Raw genomic sequence first — 19,067 nt, 5'->3', positions numbered from 1 at the left:
ACTGACTACAACAAAGCTTGTGAGGCAGCACCCTGGAAACTCTCCAAACTGTGTGCTAGACAAACAGGTGCTAATATCTATAGTCAGAGACTTTATCCATAATTACCTAGACACAAAAATGAAACATACTCTCAGTTCGTAATGACAGGCTGATGAAGCCGGGGACGTGTGTTGCACAAGTTCTGAAGGAGTCATCTCACAGTCACCTCTTCACGTTTACCTACAGCCAGTTTCTCACTTGTTTTTCACTCGGTCTTACCCTGCATGCGAAGGCATGTTACCAGGCTTTCGCTTTAAATAGAGCATAAAGCAAGTAGTTTTCTTTTGGAAGCAGTAAATAGAAAAAAAAAAAAATGTAAATGACATGTTTTTTAGTGGCCACAGAGTAACACTGACTTAGATGTGGATCACACCTTCTCATAGAAGGCACATTTTAAACCTTATACTTTCCTCTGTTGTCATGAATATTTAATCGCTATGGATATTTTGCACATATGTGTAATAGAATTGTATGGAAGAGAATTCTGTACTTTAAAAAATTGATAGTATATAAGTTTGTATTGTCGTACTTGCATTTGGAAGAACCTGCTGCACTGCAGTTCAAGACTGAGAATTTTGACAAGAGTTGAAATACTGGGATTGGGTGTAATATGAAAGTGGAGTGGATATCTTCCATTTGGAAAGAATCACACAAACACAACAGGTGAAGCTCCAGCTGAGCATCGTCATCCAAGGAGATATGGTATTTTAGTTTTGCTGGAGAGTCACTAGAGAGTCACTTGTGAACTCAAGCTGTGCAATGTCATAGAGACTACAAAGACTGTCATAGAGACTACAAAGCCTGTCAGACAAGGACAGGGGAAAGATATCAAAGCTCTGTGTTGGATTATTTTTAACACACCCATTCTATTTATATGAATAATTTTTACTTCAGTTTATAATTATGAAAAGTACCTATACATATCCTCTACTGATTATCAATTTTATGTAATCTGTATAGTATGTTATAAATAAAGGAGAAGCTAATGAAGTAAATGCAGAGAAGCAAGAGCTTTTATAAGTACAAACTGAAACAGAAAATAGCTAGATAATGAGTGTCCATGTGTAACTTCTTTATAAAATATTGCCAAATTGCTCCCCAATGCAGTTTACCAATTTACATTCCCATCAGCAATATATGAGTGTTATATATCAGTCTATCCATGGTTATTTCTCTCATTATATCTCAAGTACCTAGCACAATGCCTAACACATGGAAGGAGTACAAGTGGTGTTTGATGAATGAATGAATGAGAATCAGGATTTGTTTAGCATTGGGACAGTTCAAGATACAGCTCCAGCATCATTTTCTACAAAGGCATGTATTGACAGACCCAGGATCACACAGGGTCTGCTCAGAGAAGCAAAGTAGAATACACTATGTACATGGAAAGAATAGTGACAAGGAAACAATTGAATCCAAGGTGAGAAAAATGTAACAGAAGATGAATCAGACAGTCTGTCAGTAGGCAATATGCAGAGATCCAGGCAGCAGTCTGACTACCTCAGTGAATTCTCAGCTAGTGGAAACCCCAGCTCTGAAGGCAAGACCCCAGTTTCTGGAAGACAGTATCAGAGAATCTATTGGTTTTAATGGGGAGGTGCAAAGGACTTTGAAAAGGATGGGCATTAAGTGGAAATTAGAGAAAATCCCAGAGCTAGAAATCAGAGTGGGTCTGTCAGCCTGTATCTATGCCTTTAATTTCAGCCCTCGACCCACAGTGTTCATAGATGTCAATATGTAGGTCAGAGTCTGTGGTGTCAGTCCTAAAAAGATTATCTTTCCTGTTCATAAGTTATTTTACTTTGACCATTTCCTCCCTGCTGGTCATCATTTATACTCCATCCCTTGTCTAGTCTTTCCCATTTTATTCATCATTTACTCCTGGTTGCCATTTTTTAATACTACATTGTAGCTTTCCAATTTTAGCTCAGTTTATTGATATGCTTATTCTAAGTTAATCTGTTAGTATTGGCTGTCTTCCTCACACTTTATTAGATATTTCTATACTATCTTCCTTATATTGCTCACTTCAGGAAGGACCATCACAATCTCTCCTAAGTCTGTGGAATATATGACCTGGGTCCTACCAAGAGGTCAACAAGTATCTCTTTATTAGTTTATATTTCCCATCCTTTTCATGATGAGGGCTCAATGAGGTTACCCATTTAAAGGACAGCACAGGACCTGGTGTGATATTGGTTCATTTATTTATTCATGCAATAAATATTTATTTCTAGAAGTACTTACTAATTCAGGAACCTAACACTATGGTCATGTAACTTAACCCAATCTATGGTATGTGATACACATATCCTAAAAATGTACATGCAAGCATGTCTGTATATACAGATCTATCTACCTATCATAGAAATAGAGGCAAATGAAAAAAGAAAGAAAGAGAGAGAGAGAGAGAGAGAGAGAGAGAGAGAGAGTGGGAGGGAGGAAGGAAGGAAAGAAGGAAGGAAGGAAGAAAGAGACACAGAATGTGTATATTTCTCTTAGTTAGGACTAAAATATTTTGTAACTGCATATTCTTGTTCCTGAATTATCTTAGAAATTACCTGAAGAGGAAGAAGAAAGAGAGAGGAGGAAAACATGAGAAAGAGAAGAAGAAAGAGAACAAGGGGAAGAAAACATTAATCCAATGATATTTTTAAATGATTTCATTTTTTTATTTTCTTTACAATCTGGGTTATTTTTTTTAAACTGATGTACATTATAATTTTCTCAGCTTTTGTTTTTATCTCAATTTTTTCCAATTAACATGTATAACTTTAGAAAGTATACAAAAAAAAAAAAAGGTAGAAAAGCTGAAGAAAGAGGAAACAGGATAACTTACAGGTTATCAGTTATCACCATAGCCCATTTGGGCCCTTATATAGACCTGGTGTATGGGCCTGGAAGGGAAACTTCCTGTGGCAAACTGTAGTCTGCTGACTTACTTACACAGCTGAAGTATGGGTTGCTGCCTCAGGCACAGGCATTATGAGGGAACAACACCAGGTAAAACTACATGAAGGCAATGACAGCCAAGAAATAGGTGAGCCAAGAAATCATCCCAGGATAGTACCAACCTACTAAAAAATGTAGGATGACTGTGATCATTACAATCAATGGCATGATGTTCTTTCTTCTCAAATCAACTATAGTTAGGAGTCAGACACATAACAAGCCTTGTCCAAAGAAAAGAAATGAGCAATCCACAGTTGTCTCATCTGAAAACTCTCTCACCTATTCTCCTGCTATTTATTTATTAATTAATATTCTTACCTGGACTTTCAAATAATTTAAAATATTTCTTTTATTGCCACTGGAAAGGGATATGCATTAATAACTTATGCCTTGCTTCTTTATTTACAAAGTAGTATACCAATGTTTTTAATGGATTAATTGCCAAATGGTCCTGACACATCTACTTGTATATACACAAGCTCTCATTAGGCATGACTAATGCTGAATGACAGGTAGAAACTAACTTTGGCAAAAATCCCGACATGTGACATATGCCCTTACAGAAAACTTGCCTAATATGACATATAATGCAACTAGAGACTTTGCCTTAGGAAAAATACTGTAGGTACATCCACATAATGCAACTAGAAACTTTGCCTTAGGAAAAGTACTATAAGGTACATCTATTTTGCTATTTTTCTTGAAAAGTGATTTTAAAATATTTATTTATAACACATAGCAGAGGCTTGTATCGAGAGAGGTATGTCAAAGTAAATTATACATTAGAAATTTTTCCTAAAACATTTTTCTTACATCAGCCAATGACCCTAAAGTTTTCCTCTCACATTGCAAGGGATAAATAATACAAGGTAAAAATAAATATCTACTTTCCATAAAGCCTTTATACAGTCTTCTAAAGAGAAAGCTGAGACATTTGAGAGGGATCTTTCTATAACCTTCTTTAATACTGGATATATAAATGTCTATCCTTCAACTAAATTATGGTCAAAGTAGGGAAGAAATAATCAATAAGGTCTGTAATATGCTTCTATTTGCCTCCTAATCTCAAAATTAATTAAAAGTTTTCCCTTGATTAGACTTCTTAGTTCAATAAGTATTTATTGCTTTATTGTTGAAAAATGATACTCATCAAACCTTATACTAAAAGATATAATAGAAAATACAAAAACAAATAAACAAAGATCTATCCTCATAAACTAGAAAGTTGGAGTTTCTATAAATTTTGTAAACCAGAGAGGCAGATTTTCAACATTCACATCCCTGATCTAAGGAGGATGGAGGAAAGCCTTACCTTAAACTATGTGAGCACCACAAATAAGGTGATTCTTCACTTAGTCAGCACTCTGTTTTCAATGGAGAAAACAAAACCTGCTTAATCCAGATTACTGTTTGGAGAGTTCCTCAATCATATGTTATTTAAGAATCAGAGGCCATTAGAAGCAGAAAAATAGAATGGCTGATTTTTATGGAAAAGTTGGTATCTTTGCAAACTTGCATTTCTTAGAAGAAAGTACATTTTTACTACTGTAAATGTCATTTAGGAAAAAAGAGTTAGCAAATAAATCCCTTAAACCTTGAAACTCATAGCCAGCCTTTAGTTTTCCATTTCTGGTATTGAGTTTCTCATTCTGAAAGCCACGTATATATTTATAAGTCTTGATAGAATTATAAAAGATTGAGAGAAAATCCTTCCTCCTATTTTTAAAACTCATCCATTCTTGGACTATTGTTTCTCCAACCTCTCCTTTCTTTTCTATATGAGGTCAAGGGCAAATGCTTTCTACCTGGAGGCCTTTTTTTAACATCCTTATAATTCCGAGATGAGATTCCTGCTTATTCAAAAGCAAGGACTGCAAGGAAAAAGACAGAACCTATAATGACCCAACCCTATTGCAATTCAAAAGTAGAAAGATAGTCAGGTCGAAGGAAGATGGATCTGCCTTCAGATGTACCTTAAGTCAGGAGTGCGGAAGATGCAGAAAGAGTCTCCCCTACAGAAACAGAGGCGGTGAGTGTGTGCTCATCAGCTGAGGAGCCATGTAGTTAACATCTGCGATGATACCTATGTTTACAGCTGTAGCAATTGTACCATATCAAAAAGGATTATTTCACTGTCACAATTCATTAAGAACCAGGCTTGTTATGAGAAAATTTAGGCTTAGACTTTTGTTTCTAGTTTTATTGAGGTATAGTATTCATGCTGCATAATTGAAAAATAGGGAACGCTTCGCAATTTTGCATGTTGTCCTTGGCAGGGGCCATGTTAATCTTCCCTATAAGGTTCCAATTTTAGTATATGTGCAGTGGAAGCAGGCACTAAGCTTGCTAGGATTTTTATTTTGGGTGTTTGCATTTTTAAATTATTATTTAGATATTATCTAGATCTGAAAAAATTATCAAATCTCAAATTAATAAACTAATATGCTCTTTGGGGAAAAAAATAGATTTTTACATTATTTTAATTATTTCTTTATACTGAACAGAGTTGATGCTATTCTTAAAATAGTGCATGCTGATTTAATTATTGTATAATTACAATTTTTTTAGTTTCTGGCAATTCTAGTTTCCTGTTCAAACGCTCTTTTTTTCAAATATTTCTCAGCTATTATCTTTGTATATTCTTCCAGATAAAACTTTGAATCATTTTATCAAATCCTCATCTTAGGAAAAAACCTCTAATTCATTTCTCTCACCAAAATATATTCCAGATTACCTTGAGTTAAATATAAATGTACAAACAAGCACTAGAAACAATTAGAAGAAAACAACTGATTATCCCTCGTCTCGAGGCAGAGAATGATTTTCTAGGTATAAAAAGCAAAGGAAGAAACATAGGATGAAAAGATTGATAGAGTCGGTTTTAGTATTCTTGGCCTCCTTCCCTTTTTCTGGAGTAGTTTTACTAGCTGAGTACTCTTAAGCAAGATACTTATTCTTTCTGTTCCTTTGTGTCTTCTCTATGTGATTGAATAATAAACTTAATAATGGTGAGTTTATGGAACATCAACTGTATGGACTACCAGGAAAGCATTTAAAAAAACACAGAAGGAACATTGGGATGATAGAACACTTATGTAATCTTTAGAAGTAGTGTGGCGCAGTCATAAAAATTGACCTTGGAGTTGGACAAACCTGGTTTGTAATCCTGCCTCTGTCATTTTAGTAGATTTGTGACTTAAGTATGGTCATAGCTGTTTAAAGGGTTATTTGAGAGTTAGAAATATTGTCATGTGCCACATAACGATGTTTCTGTAAATGACAGACCACATATGTAACGGTAGTCCCATAAGATTACAATAAAGCTGAAAGATTCCTATCATCTAATGATGTAGCTGTCATAACGTCAGAGCAGATGCATTACTCACATGTGTATGGTGATGCTGGTGTAAACAAACCTACTGTGCTGCCAATCATATAAAAGTGTAGCACACACAATTACAGTAGTAGGCAATACCATATAGGTTTGTGTAAGTACACGCTGTGATGTTCACACAAGGAAATTACCTAACGATGCATTTCTCAGAATTTACTCTCATTGTTAAGTAGTACATGACTATAGTAGAGGCTATAGTACCAAAATTGTAACATCATTGTCCAAAAAAGTAAACCAATCATCCTCATTCTAATCCAATCCAAAAACCACCATTCATGCCCTCGACTCAATCTGCTTCTCCCAGACCAATCATCTGTTTCTGTCTAATATCTTCCCATAACAAGGTTACATAATCACAATCTACTCCTAAAAATTCATAAACCAGATGAAAAGGCAACTTACAAAAAGGAGAAATATTTACAATACATATGACAAAGTGTTAACGCACTAGCATTAAATGAAATAAAAAGGGTGTAAAATATATTTCTTATTCAGATTATTTATTAACTTATTTTCCTCCCTCCTTAATACCGCCCCACCCCCTCGCCCCAACTTCCACCCCTGATCTATGGATGTTGCCGTTTCCCCTTAAGAACTGGATCTCTGAAGGCAGGGCGTCTCCTCCCACATGCTCACAGCATGCCCCCGGGGCCTGAGCCCCCCACTCCAGGGGTATGGTTTGTGCCTCCACCTGGGGTGTGAACCCAGGATCTTCTGCTTGTACAACAGACGTGCTAACCACTACACTATGGAGCCACCCCTTATTAACGTATTTTTGACTATCAGTATTGTCTGAAGTTTCTGCAATGAATATTTATTACTATTTATAGATTGAAAACAAACACGAAGTTTCTTTTTTCTCCAAAAATATGATTATCTCATATATCAGTGATCTTTTCTTCTTTCTGTTTGATTTTTCCAAACGTTTGCAATAAATATATAAGAAAAAAGTAATAATTATGTTATTTCTAAAAGGATGTTGGTGATGCAATTGTTTATTTTTATAGCCTGAGTCCTAAGGAACATACAGGGAGAAAATGTAAGACACAAGCACAATAAAAAGACTGAAGTACACTGTAAAAAATAATAAATCAACAAATGAAAAGGTATATCAACGATATAGAAGGATGTTCTGGGCCCAGCTGGGTAAGCTTTGGTTCAGACTTAAGCAAATTCACCACTGCTACTAAAGTGAGCTGCTAAACCAAGTCCTATCTTTTTATGTAAGGGTAAATGACAGTAAAAAAAAAAAAAAGGTAGAGAAGAGTGGAATGGAGAGAGCAAGCCCAATTTATTCACAGTATCAAGTACTACTCAATGAACTGTTCGACAACTTAAATAACGTTAATTTGAGTAAGAAATTGAACTAAAGGGCCCAGGAATAACTTAAGAAAATTTACAGGCTCTACACAACCAGCATGTATAAGTCACTTGACCTCTTGGACCAAATAAATAGTAAAATCAACATTTTTATGCTCTTTCTCAATTCTAATAGTCTATAATGTTATACATTGTTTCATAATAAGTGAATTCACAGATATGCAGGAAATTCTTGTCTTCTAATTTCATTCTAGGAAATACTTGACCAAAGTAAAATTAATAGAGAAAAAAATGTTGGTGACTAGTTAGACTAGTTATCATATAAAGACATAACAAAGCAGCTACCAGATTATAACTTTAGCTGTGGTTCTTAAAGGGAAAATTTCTTAATGTTGCCCCCAAATACTGCATGGTGTTCTTTATGAGGAAAACCCTAAAGTATACATTTAAGGCAACAATCCTTACAAACTCTTTTAATTTAGTTCTGAAGTGCCAAACCAACAGCATCATGTTGATAGAATCTTTGAACTTAGCCCCTTGGTTCCATCATAACAACATTCGAGCATTTTAACAATGTGTACATTAATAACTGTGGTCACGTAATTTCTCTAAGAGTTTGCTTACTGATCTTACTACTCACTGAAGTAGTTATGAAACTGTTGATGTGTGTAGTTATCTTTTAAAAGCCCCAAGACAGTAATTATAATATTAAGGTGGGTGGATGCATATAATTTGCAATTTTAACTCAGAGATCTCTATCTTGAAATTCTCTGACAATGAGACTTTGTCAGAGAGACAAATGCTTGTACATTTACTGGAGAGAAAAGAGGGTGTAGTCACCTCAAAAGAAGCAGGGTGGTGCTTTGGTTGAAAAGCCCTGAGGCGAATGCTGAAAACTGCTTTTTCTCTTTGGCTTCCCTCCCTTTGTTTTTAGCCTACTAAATGCTGTACAAACTAATTTGTAATAAAACATAAAATTTTGAAAATCCTTGGGAATGAAATTGAGAAGTTAAGAGTTTTCTCATTTTCAGAAAGTGAAGAATCTCTTTTATTTAGAGAAGAAGAAGTCATTTTTCAGTGGATTGGCAAATTGTTTCATTCTTACCTAGAAAAGACCTCTTAGAAGTTGGTTGATCTGTACTCTTTTAGCTAAAATAGTCAATCGAAAGTATGATGTGTGATTTAGACATCTTTTTGTCATTGCTTCATTTCTCAGAAACCACCACAAAACCCTCAAGTGAGGAGTCGTTGTTATTACTAAGTTGAGCAAGTTTTAAAACTAGTAGTATGAAAATAAAATTTCTTAAGTGTGAGTTAATCCTCTACTTAAAATAACCATTTAAACTATATAACTATTATGAGTGCTATATAAAAAAGGGGAGACCGACAGAGAAACTGGCATTATAGACCAAGTTTTAAGCATTAAGCTGAATGTAATCAAGCTGCTTCTAGTCAGATCTAACTATTTACATAAGACCTCAATAGGCATAAATACCCATTTGGCATGGTGTCATCCTCTGAATTCATCCAGACCAGGATTCATCCAGACCACATTCTGTAAAATTGACACAGTCTATAAAACCCCTCAAATGTGATTGTTGAACTTAAAAATAAACAGTTATTTTACCAGCAAAAATGGGTTTATTCAGGAATAGTAGACAATTGCAATTCGGGGCATGCAAGCTATGGCAAAATAATTGGCAAGTCCAGAGAAGACAGAGAGAAACATTCTTTTGTAGAAGAAAGGGGAAATTGAAAGAGGCCATTATAAACAAACAGTTCATGGGAGGAAACTGGGAGTTTGAGGTGTAGTAGCTTTCCACTGGTTGGGCCTGTTGGAAATGCAAGGCATGTCTCTTCCTGTTTGGGTCAACTGCCAATGAGTGGTAAGACTTGACAGCACCCTCTACAGGTCCCCCAATTTGTTTTGGGTCTCCTTTATTAATTTTCATATAATTTAATACCCATCTTGTTAAGGGTGGAAAATTTTCAAGTGAGCAAACTAGCTAAGTCAGCTACAGGGAAGAAATATCTTTAGATATCAGAAGTTGTCCTACTTGCTTGTGTGTGGTTTAGGAAGTGTATTGTATAAAATATGTAGATGGCCAATGTCTGCTTCTGTAATCCATTTACTTGTTAATTAAGGATGTTGTTCCGGGCAAAGATATGCTAAAAGCCAACTTCCACTTCTGTAATCTGCTGGCTTGTTCAGGAGACCACCAGGATATGGTCTTGAGCTTTATTAGCTGCCTGCTCTGAAAGCTCGGGGCTGATCTCCTCTAGCCCTGCGTGGTAGAGAGTCAGTCGCCGGCCGGCTAATAAAGGCTCATAATTAATCTCAATTGGCTCCGTGGGTCTCAGAATCGTTCGCACCGTAACAATCTCACTCCCTTCGTCTGTGAAGTCCAGCCCTTCCAAGGTTCTTCTCCACCCTGCAGACTAAATTAGGCTATTCCTTCTTGTCCCCAAATACATTATAGGTTGTTCCATTATAATCATAGTTAATACATACAATGTTTACTATGTGCTAGATATTGCTCTAGGTTTTTAGATATGTTAACTCATTTACAAAGTAACTCTATGAGGAAGGTTCTATTATTATCCCCATTGTGCACATAAGTTTTAAGTACCTCTTCAAGGGTCATGTACCCAGTAAATTAAATAACTGGTTTTGAATTCAGGAAACCTGGCTTAAGAGTGCTTAAAAGTCCATGTGCTTAACCACTATGCTAACTGTTTCACTGGATTACAATAATATCTAGATCCTTGTGATATTGTGATTTATAATAAGAAATATATATTGGTCTTCATCCCTGTTTCTGACACAGAGTTCTTAAAATCCTTGGAATTTCCTTAGTGAAGAGAGCCATAAAGGTGTCTTTTGTTATGTTAATGAGTGACTTTTGTAAAGCCTGTAGGTCATTAAAGGGTGGAGGCTTGTTGCCAGGGGAACCAACCTTGTGATTAGAGATTTGAACCCTTCCTGACCTCTAGGAAGGGGAGAATGGTTGGAGATTGAGTTCAAGCACCAGTGGCCAATGATTTAATCAGTCATGCCTATTTAATGAAAGGTTAGGCTTCAGAATGCTTCCAGGATGCTGAATCAGAATGTTTCCATGTGGCCCCCATCTCCATGGGGACAGATGCCAGTTTATTCAGAACCTCACTCTATGTATCTCTTCTGTCTGTTGATTCATATCCTTTAACAACCTTTGCAATAAATTGGTAATCTAGTGAGTTAACAGTTTTCCTAAATTCTGTGAGCTGCTCTAGCAAATTAATCTAATCCAAGAAGGGGGTCATGGGAACTCCTGATAGCCAGATAGCCAGATGGTCAGAAGCAGAGGTAACAACCTAGACTTGTGATTGGAATCTTAAGTGGAGGGCAGTCTCTGCTAGGACTGAGCTCTTAACCTGTAGATTCCGATGCTATCTCTGGATAGATAAGTATCAGAATTAAGTTGAATTGTGGGACACTCAGCTGGTGTCAGAGAATTGCTTGATAGTGCAGGGAGGGGGAGGTGAGGTGGGGGACTCACACATTGGAATTGGATGCAGAATAATAGTCCTCCTTAAAAACTGACTGTTCACTCCTTGAGGGTAGAGGTTGTAATTTACTCATCTTCATATCCTCACTGCTGAGTACAGTATAAGAGCTTAACAGTTTTTTGTTGGAATGAATTACAAACTCTTTAAAGACTAGAACCTCTAACACTCATAGTATACAGTGCACGTTGAATGCTCTGAACACTAGGAATGATAAATAAGCAAAACTAAAGTAGTGAATTTATCTCTTTATGCAAGGGATAAATTTTATTTTTTGTATTTGTATTATTGGTTTATTTTTAAGGAAAATTAGATCAAAGTGCTTTATTTTCTTACATGCTGCATTTGTTTATTAAATAATTTCTTTTTTTCTTTTTTTAATTAAGTTTATTGGGGTAGCATTGGTTAATACAATCATATAATTTTCAGATGTACATTATCATTTGGCATCTGTATATTCTATTGTGTGTTCACCACCCATAGTCCAGTTTCCTTCAGCTGCCATATGTTTGATCCCCTTTACCCACTTCACCCTCCTCCATCCCCTATATTTGACTCCCTTTACCCTGTCTACCTCCTCCCTCTCCCACCCTCCACTAGTAACCACTAGTGTATAGTGCATGTCCATGAGTCTCTGTTTCTTTGTCCTGTTCGTTTGCTGCTTTTAGGTTTATATCCCACATATAAGTGATATCATGTGATTTTCAGCTTTTTCAGTCTGGCTTATTTCACTTAGCATGATTATCTTGAGGTCCATCCATATCGTTATAAATGGCAGCATTTCATCTCTTCTTACGGCTGAGTAATATTCCATTGTATATATATACTAGAGCTTCTTTAGCCAATCATCTAACGTAGGACACTTCGGTTGCTTCCATGTCCTGGCCACTGTGAATAATGCTGCTATAAACATTGGCGTGCAAATATCGTTTGGAAAAAGATAAATCTTAAAAGGAAATGTAGCAAATGCTGTAAAACATAATGTGAATGTAGTATATTTCTAAAGATAGAAACTGATAAAGTTTAAAAAGTCAGCAAATCTGACTCCCCTTTAAAAAATTAATTTTTCTTTCTCCTTTACAAACTCTCCAATAATTCACTTCTCTTAAAACCAGATTTCCATCACCTTACGCACTGACTAAACTTTTTCCTTAGGAATTCTTAACCAATCATGTCTTATATGCACGGTTCTGAACCTTTTATCCTCCTTGGCACACAGGCTGTTCCTTGGGTAAGACAACTGCCGGTAACACATAAATCCCATCCATAAGACTCACTGAAACTTTCCACTTCTTAGCCACAAAAATTTTTCAGGTCACTTACATGACTCTCCTATTCTTCCTCTCATCCCATTCCCAGGCTTGGGAATCACTATCTAGTACCACTTCTTATCTTCCCCTTGTTTGTTTCTGGTTTTCATTCTGTTTTGAAGAGCTAATCATTCATCTCTACTTTTCTATTTCTTCACTAGTGATCCTATTTATGCTTTGAATATACTCTGCGATATTTTAAGGAATCCAATAATTCCTTTTTATATGGTCCCCTATCTTTTCCAACATTTCAACAGATAAAATTCAGATTGTACAAAGATTAATTGTTAATCATATATGCAAATTTATTGAATGTGCTCACATAATTTCTTCTGTATCATATCTTCAAATATGACAGTTATTCTGTTTGCCATCCCTAAATCTTAGTGACTTGATAAAGTCACAGTCCAAAGTTGGTCTGGTAGCTCTCTTCAGTGACTTTCTTCCCAGTGTTGACTCAAAGAAGCTCCACTCTGTCAGAATCCTTTGCTTACAGTCATGATGTAGATAGTTAAACAGACATGAGCAACAGGGGAACAAAGGAGCAAAGGCCCGGCCCAAAGACCTTCCATAGACCTCGCTGGAAAACCCATTTTATAGTTATAAATCACCCCTACATCCTGAGGAACAAGGGAGTAAAGAAGGCCATAAAATAGTCAGTTTGGTCCTGCCACAAATGAGGACTACTTCCACTTTCTTTTAACTTCAGCCTTATTATAGCATCATTATAATATCATGTCTATGTCCAGAAGTTCATGAATCTAATTATAACTGAATTAAGACTGAATTCTGGATAACTGCATGCACAGTAGGCAGAAAGTTATATAACAACTAAAAGTAAATCAAAATGACCAAATGTGCCAATCATCCAGGACCACCCTTGTAACCTCCCATCACTGCCCTAATATAATACAGACCTCCCCACTTCTGTGGGGTTACAGCCCTCTTCGCTGTACACCCCTCCCTTGGAACAAACTTTTATCAAACCCATTTATCTCTTGAAACGTACTTTAATAAATCTTACTTTTTCTAAATCTCAGAGATCTGTAATTCTTTACTGCATCCGCAAAAAGAACCAAGTACCCCTCGGTATTACTGGGCAACACTAGAATTTGGAGTGTCCCAATGGTAACAATAGGACAATGGATAGAATCTATGAAAGATTGTGAAGGATGTTTAAGGAGCCTGGTCTAGAATTAGCACAAATGAATTCAGCCCACAAGACTATTTACTAGTCATATGGCTTCCATCTTGCTTTTAACTGCAAGAGACACTTTGAAATACAGCATTTCCATATGCCCAAGAGAAAGAAATAAGATTAGTGAGCATCTAGCTAGTCTCTCTCTGCCACAGTCCTCCTTTCTAGCCACTCATCCCTTTTATTCAACACATGAAACACTAGTTCAAAACCTTTAACCACTAACTGAATCAACTCAAAATCCAGGCTCTCCAGTGAATATGCAGTCCTTCCTATCTTGTTAAGACGTGATGCCACAGGCTCTAGATACCTAAGAACGAAAAAGACAAGTAAGTGATCTATATCCAAACACATGTCTAATTGCAATAGTGGAGTAGGGATAAGATAACCACAAGAAACATTTCCATTTGTTAGGAGAATAAAAACACAGCTGTCACTGGTTTTAACCAGTTTTGAAATCCCACTAGGCAGACATTTCTTAGAGGCAGGGAGAATTCTTGATTAGACTCATTGTTTCCTGAAGAGAACTTCATTATCCAGTGTTCTGCACCTCTGGAAGGCTCCTCCTTGTTCATTATTCTCCTGGACTACATCTGAAGTGGTTATTGGGAAACATGCCTTTTGGTAGAGGCTGTTTAGATTTAAAAACCTGCCTCCTGTTTCCAGGTTGGGGATCTGCAGGTTGTTTTAAATCCTAATATCCCAAATGTTTTTTACTGCATTTTCATACTTTCGCTGGCAAAATTATTTCAAAAATTCGATATTTTTATATTTCCAAGCAATTCCATGTGCCAATAACCACACCAATAGTTTTTTCCTTCGCATGATTCCTCATTCTGATTTGTGTTGCTTCTTCACCCTATAGTTCCTTTTTTATTCAATGACAGCAACCTTGAGTCTATCTTAAGCAAATGAAGGACATACTCATAATCTTATCTTTGACATGAGTCCCTTTATCCAACCATCAAGTTATACTTAACTTTTTTCATTCACATCTTTTAGTAAGCCTATTTCTTACTGTTTAGAGTTTAGACATTGGGACTCTTCATTATGGAAGGCCCTGAATTTCTGTTCTCTCTCCCCTTCTTATCATTTCTATGTACCAATTGGCCAATTTTCTCCTGGTATCATCTCTCTTTTGTTTAACTATATGCCCAATGAGTCAATAGTCCCCCCTGCTAACATTTGATTTTCTAAGCTCTTTCTGTAGAGCTACAAGTCCAATTGACACATAGTCTGCCTTGTAAGGAAAGGCAGGAAACAAATTTACCTAAAAAAAAAAAAGAAAGAAAAGAAAGAAAGAAAGAAGAAAGAAAGAAAGAAAGAAAGAAAGAAAGAAAGAAAGAAAGAAAGAAAGAAAGAAAGAAAGAAAGAAAGAAATGCCACCATATAACATAGTTATCTAGTAACTATTTCTTCACTAACACAGCTGGTAATTGAGCCATTACCACATATTTTAGGTTTTTGTTGTGTCAGTACCTCACTCACTTCTGTTGCCATTTTCTGCATTAATAAAAGATCACTTGCTGCTTTAACAATAAACCCTCACATCAAAGAGGTTTAACATAAGGGAAAAAAAATTGTCTCCAGTTCATGATGTGGCTCAGGAAGCTTGTCCAAGTGACTCTATTACAAGTGATGACTCGGAGATTTGAATTTCTTCAATAGTGAGGCTCTTCCATTTTACTTCCAACCACTTGGACGGAAAGAGAGTATGTACAAGATTGAGGAGGTATTTTCCTGGCCAGCTCAGGAAGTAATCAACATCACTTTTCACTCAGTTACATGGACCTAAAGTAATGACATGAGAGGCTGTGAAATGCAAGCTTCCTGTGTGCTTAGTAAAATGAAAAAGTAATGTTCAACATGTAGCCAATCTCTGCCACTCAATGAAAAGGGAAAAAGAGCCCCTAAATTAGATTCAGAGTAGTTATACTTGAATATTGGCTCTTAGTTCTTACTAAATGTTTGATCTTAGCCAAACATTTAGTTAATTAATGTTTCTTAATCTTTGTTTCCTGATATGTAAACAATATTCAGAAAACTTACCTTCATAAGGTTATAGAGATATGTAAATCAGTTCTATCTTTTATTAGTCAGGGTTATTAATGCAAGTAACAGAAGCTCACTTTAAATTTAAGTAGAAAAGTAGTTTATTGAAAGATTATTATATAGCTAAAAGAAATGCCATGGAAGCTAAAGAACCACATTCTGAAATTGGAAGGTACAAAGAACACTAGGTAGCAGCCAGGACCACAACTGAAACATGGATCTAGGGGCATGAGGGGACTGTTTCCATCATGGGCGAACGCTGGATGCCACCACTTGCATAGCCACCCACCTCTGGCACTGGACACAATATGCCACACTAGTTCTATCTCCACTAGTATCCCAGAACAAGTTGTTGCTTACATGCTACTTTCACTGTCAGAATAGATTCTCCACTATTTCCGTTCCTTTGCATCACTAGCTCTCAATGCAAAATCTAGTGAATGCAGCTATTTAGTTGAGCCCAGGTCATGTTTCTGCTCCATAGCTGAAAAGGATGATAAAATATAGTGCATATGGCCCATAAGTCTTCTGTCAAAGATGCTTATGGTAGAGAAGTCCCCAAATATAGAAAAGGAGTTTGTACTCTGAGCAAAAATACAATAACAAAAGGTAAATATTTACTTCAGACACTTATCGTGCTGTCTGGCAATTTGGGATTTCAAGGGATAGAATTCAATAAAATAGTTCCCGCCTCTAAAATGATGTATATGAAAGTATTTTATGAATTGGAAAGATCTCAGAAGTTGAAATTACTGATATTATTAAGTCAATTTTAATATCAAGATTATATTAATAAATTCTTGAGATATATTATTTTTATACAGATTTATGTCAAAATATTCATTTCATTTCAACATTATCTTAGTCTATTCAAAGATATGAGCCTACATACCTCGCCCCATATGTACAATTCCATTTTTAACTAATAGCTTTTGATGAAGATTGCTGATAGCAACTCTAAATTTCTAAAAATATAGTATATGTGGATGGATTTCTATCCTTTCACCTTAACTATTGAAGCTATAGTTCCTGATCTAGCAGAAGGATTACCCATATTCATATGGAGTCATGTCAAACAACTTAAGGGAAAAAGGTAAAAAAAAAATAAAATAAAAATTAACATTGCTTGTTTTCTGTTGTAAATAGAGACTTCGAAATTTTAGATGTTTCATAAAAGAACACGTGACCTTTCTACATTATGAGGTAAAATAACTGTGGATCTCTGAAGAATATTTCTTCCTACACAGAATAACAAAGGAAATGCCCTGCTACCAGTGCTAAATTAGTAATTAAATTAGTAATTAGTAATTATTCAATTAAATCAGTGAATTGAATGATTGATCTTCTGAAAGAAAGTTACCTTGCTTATTGTGACAGTGAAGCAGGGAGTTTGGGGCAGTGAACTAGGAAGTTTGTGACTTAGCCTGACCTAGAGGAATGGATCAAAATCAGAAGTGAAACTAAGTCTCACAAATCTTATTTCTTTGGGAAACAAATCATGAAGAACTGGTAACAACAATTAACAACCAGTAGGCAAATGCTAAGAAAAATAAGCAGGACCTTATAGTTCCAACACAATGAGATCTCAAAGGATTAGCTTGTCCATCTATCTTTGGATTTCAAAATAATCATTTTTGCAACAGCGAAAGCATTTTGAAATGCAATACATATAAAAATTCACATGAAATAACCAGAAAAAATAAACATAATTGTCATGAAAATAAAGAGAAAAGCAACATCACCTTCCATTTACAGAATGAATACAAACCAATTTACTTTAATAACCAGTTTCCATCGGTAATCTTTCAGAACCTATTCTCAATTCACGTAATCAAAGAAATAAGTAAGCTAGTCTTGTTGACTAGTTAAAAGATGAAAGAAATGGATAACAGCTGGATTGTTATCATCACCTCGAATGATATAAGCTTTATTCTTTCGCAAATGGTCTATCCTTTTTCACCCTAAAACACACGCACACACACACCCCCCACACACTTCTCTTTAAACTTTTTGAAGTACTGAAATCAGCAGCCAAAGATATTTTTTAGGTTCCCTGAGATGCAAAGCTGGCATTTTTCCCCATGAGGAGCATTCACTACATTATCAATTAAGGAGCAACCAGCGATGTTAAAACACACTGAATGTAATTGACTATTCTACATGGAAGCATAATATCTTCTTAATATTCACATTCAACTTAAGAAAATATTATTTTAGCCATTTCTTTTAATAAGCTGTACTGTATACTATACTGCCTTCTTTTTCTTTGGTAATCACTCAAAAGATGCAAGACAATAAGTACACAGAGCACAGGGAAAGTGTAAGACAAATAATTTTGAGAGGTGCTGAGCTCCAAAGATAACTTTTTCAAAGTCATTAATGATAATTAAAGAAAGATAAAATGATACCTTCAGTTGAAGTAATTTCTAATGATATCACATTAAAATCTATGAATGCAATTTAAGCATCACGTTATACTAATTAACAAGATACTTGCAAAAGAAATTCCACTGTGAAAAAAATCAACATATACGTCATGTTGATAAGTGAGGTTTTGGATGAACATGGTACATCATTGTCAGTGCTGAGCTGATTGAGAAGGGAAGGTTTTCAGTGGTGAGATGCCCATTCGAAAGAATGCACAAGGGGCCGACATGAGAATAAAACAGCAGGCATCAACTTTATTGCGGGGAGTATGCTTCTATTGCAGGGAACTCGCTTCTGCTTCTGCTTCTCTTCTTCCCAGGGGACCACATGGGCTATATATATATCATAGTACAATAGTGGCATTCTGCCACACATGCGTGATGCAATAAGCTGAATTATGTTCACATACGTTAGGCGCAGGTACCCTATGACACTACTGTAATATTCTAAATCCGGGATCCTATTCCTAGCCGCAAGCCTGGATCACAGCCAGTCCTGGGACCAGCCAGGCCTGGAACCCACAATCACTTTCTTTTTAAATATATTTTCTATGTTTATGTTTACTAATACATATAAATATGTCCATAAGAGCTTTATAGCTTATCTCGTTATATTAAAATATAACTACTGTGATGTTTATTATCTTTTTCTAAGAGCCCAGGATCGTCAGAAACGTGAGAATTCACTGTCCTCATCCTCAGATAGCAATGACTTTCATTTTCTCTCTCAACTTACCCTAGACTCCATACTCCACGTCCTACCATGTATTATTATTTTTAGACTATCGAGTGCACAAAATTGAATTAATCACACTCTCTTTTTCGT

The 19,067-nt window shown here is 35.8% G+C and overlaps 1 non-coding gene across 1 annotated transcript; it reads right to left on the bottom strand.

The window, feature by feature from the left end:
* Window positions 1–5,227: 5,227 nt before the first annotated feature.
* Window positions 5,228–5,333, bottom strand: LOC112483546. Its single transcript, XR_003047652.1, has one exon. It is a non-coding gene; the product is annotated as a U6 spliceosomal RNA (small nuclear RNA).
* Window positions 5,334–19,067: the final 13,734 nt, after the last annotated feature.

Source organism: Pteropus alecto, unplaced genomic scaffold, assembly GCF_000325575.1.
Source record: "Pteropus alecto unplaced genomic scaffold, ASM32557v1 scaffold46, whole genome shotgun sequence".
In the NCBI taxonomy this organism is placed as follows: Eukaryota; Metazoa; Chordata; class Mammalia; order Chiroptera; family Pteropodidae; genus Pteropus; species Pteropus alecto.
The sequence above is the reverse complement of the archived record's forward strand: the minus strand, read 5'-3'. Positions and strand labels throughout refer to the sequence as shown.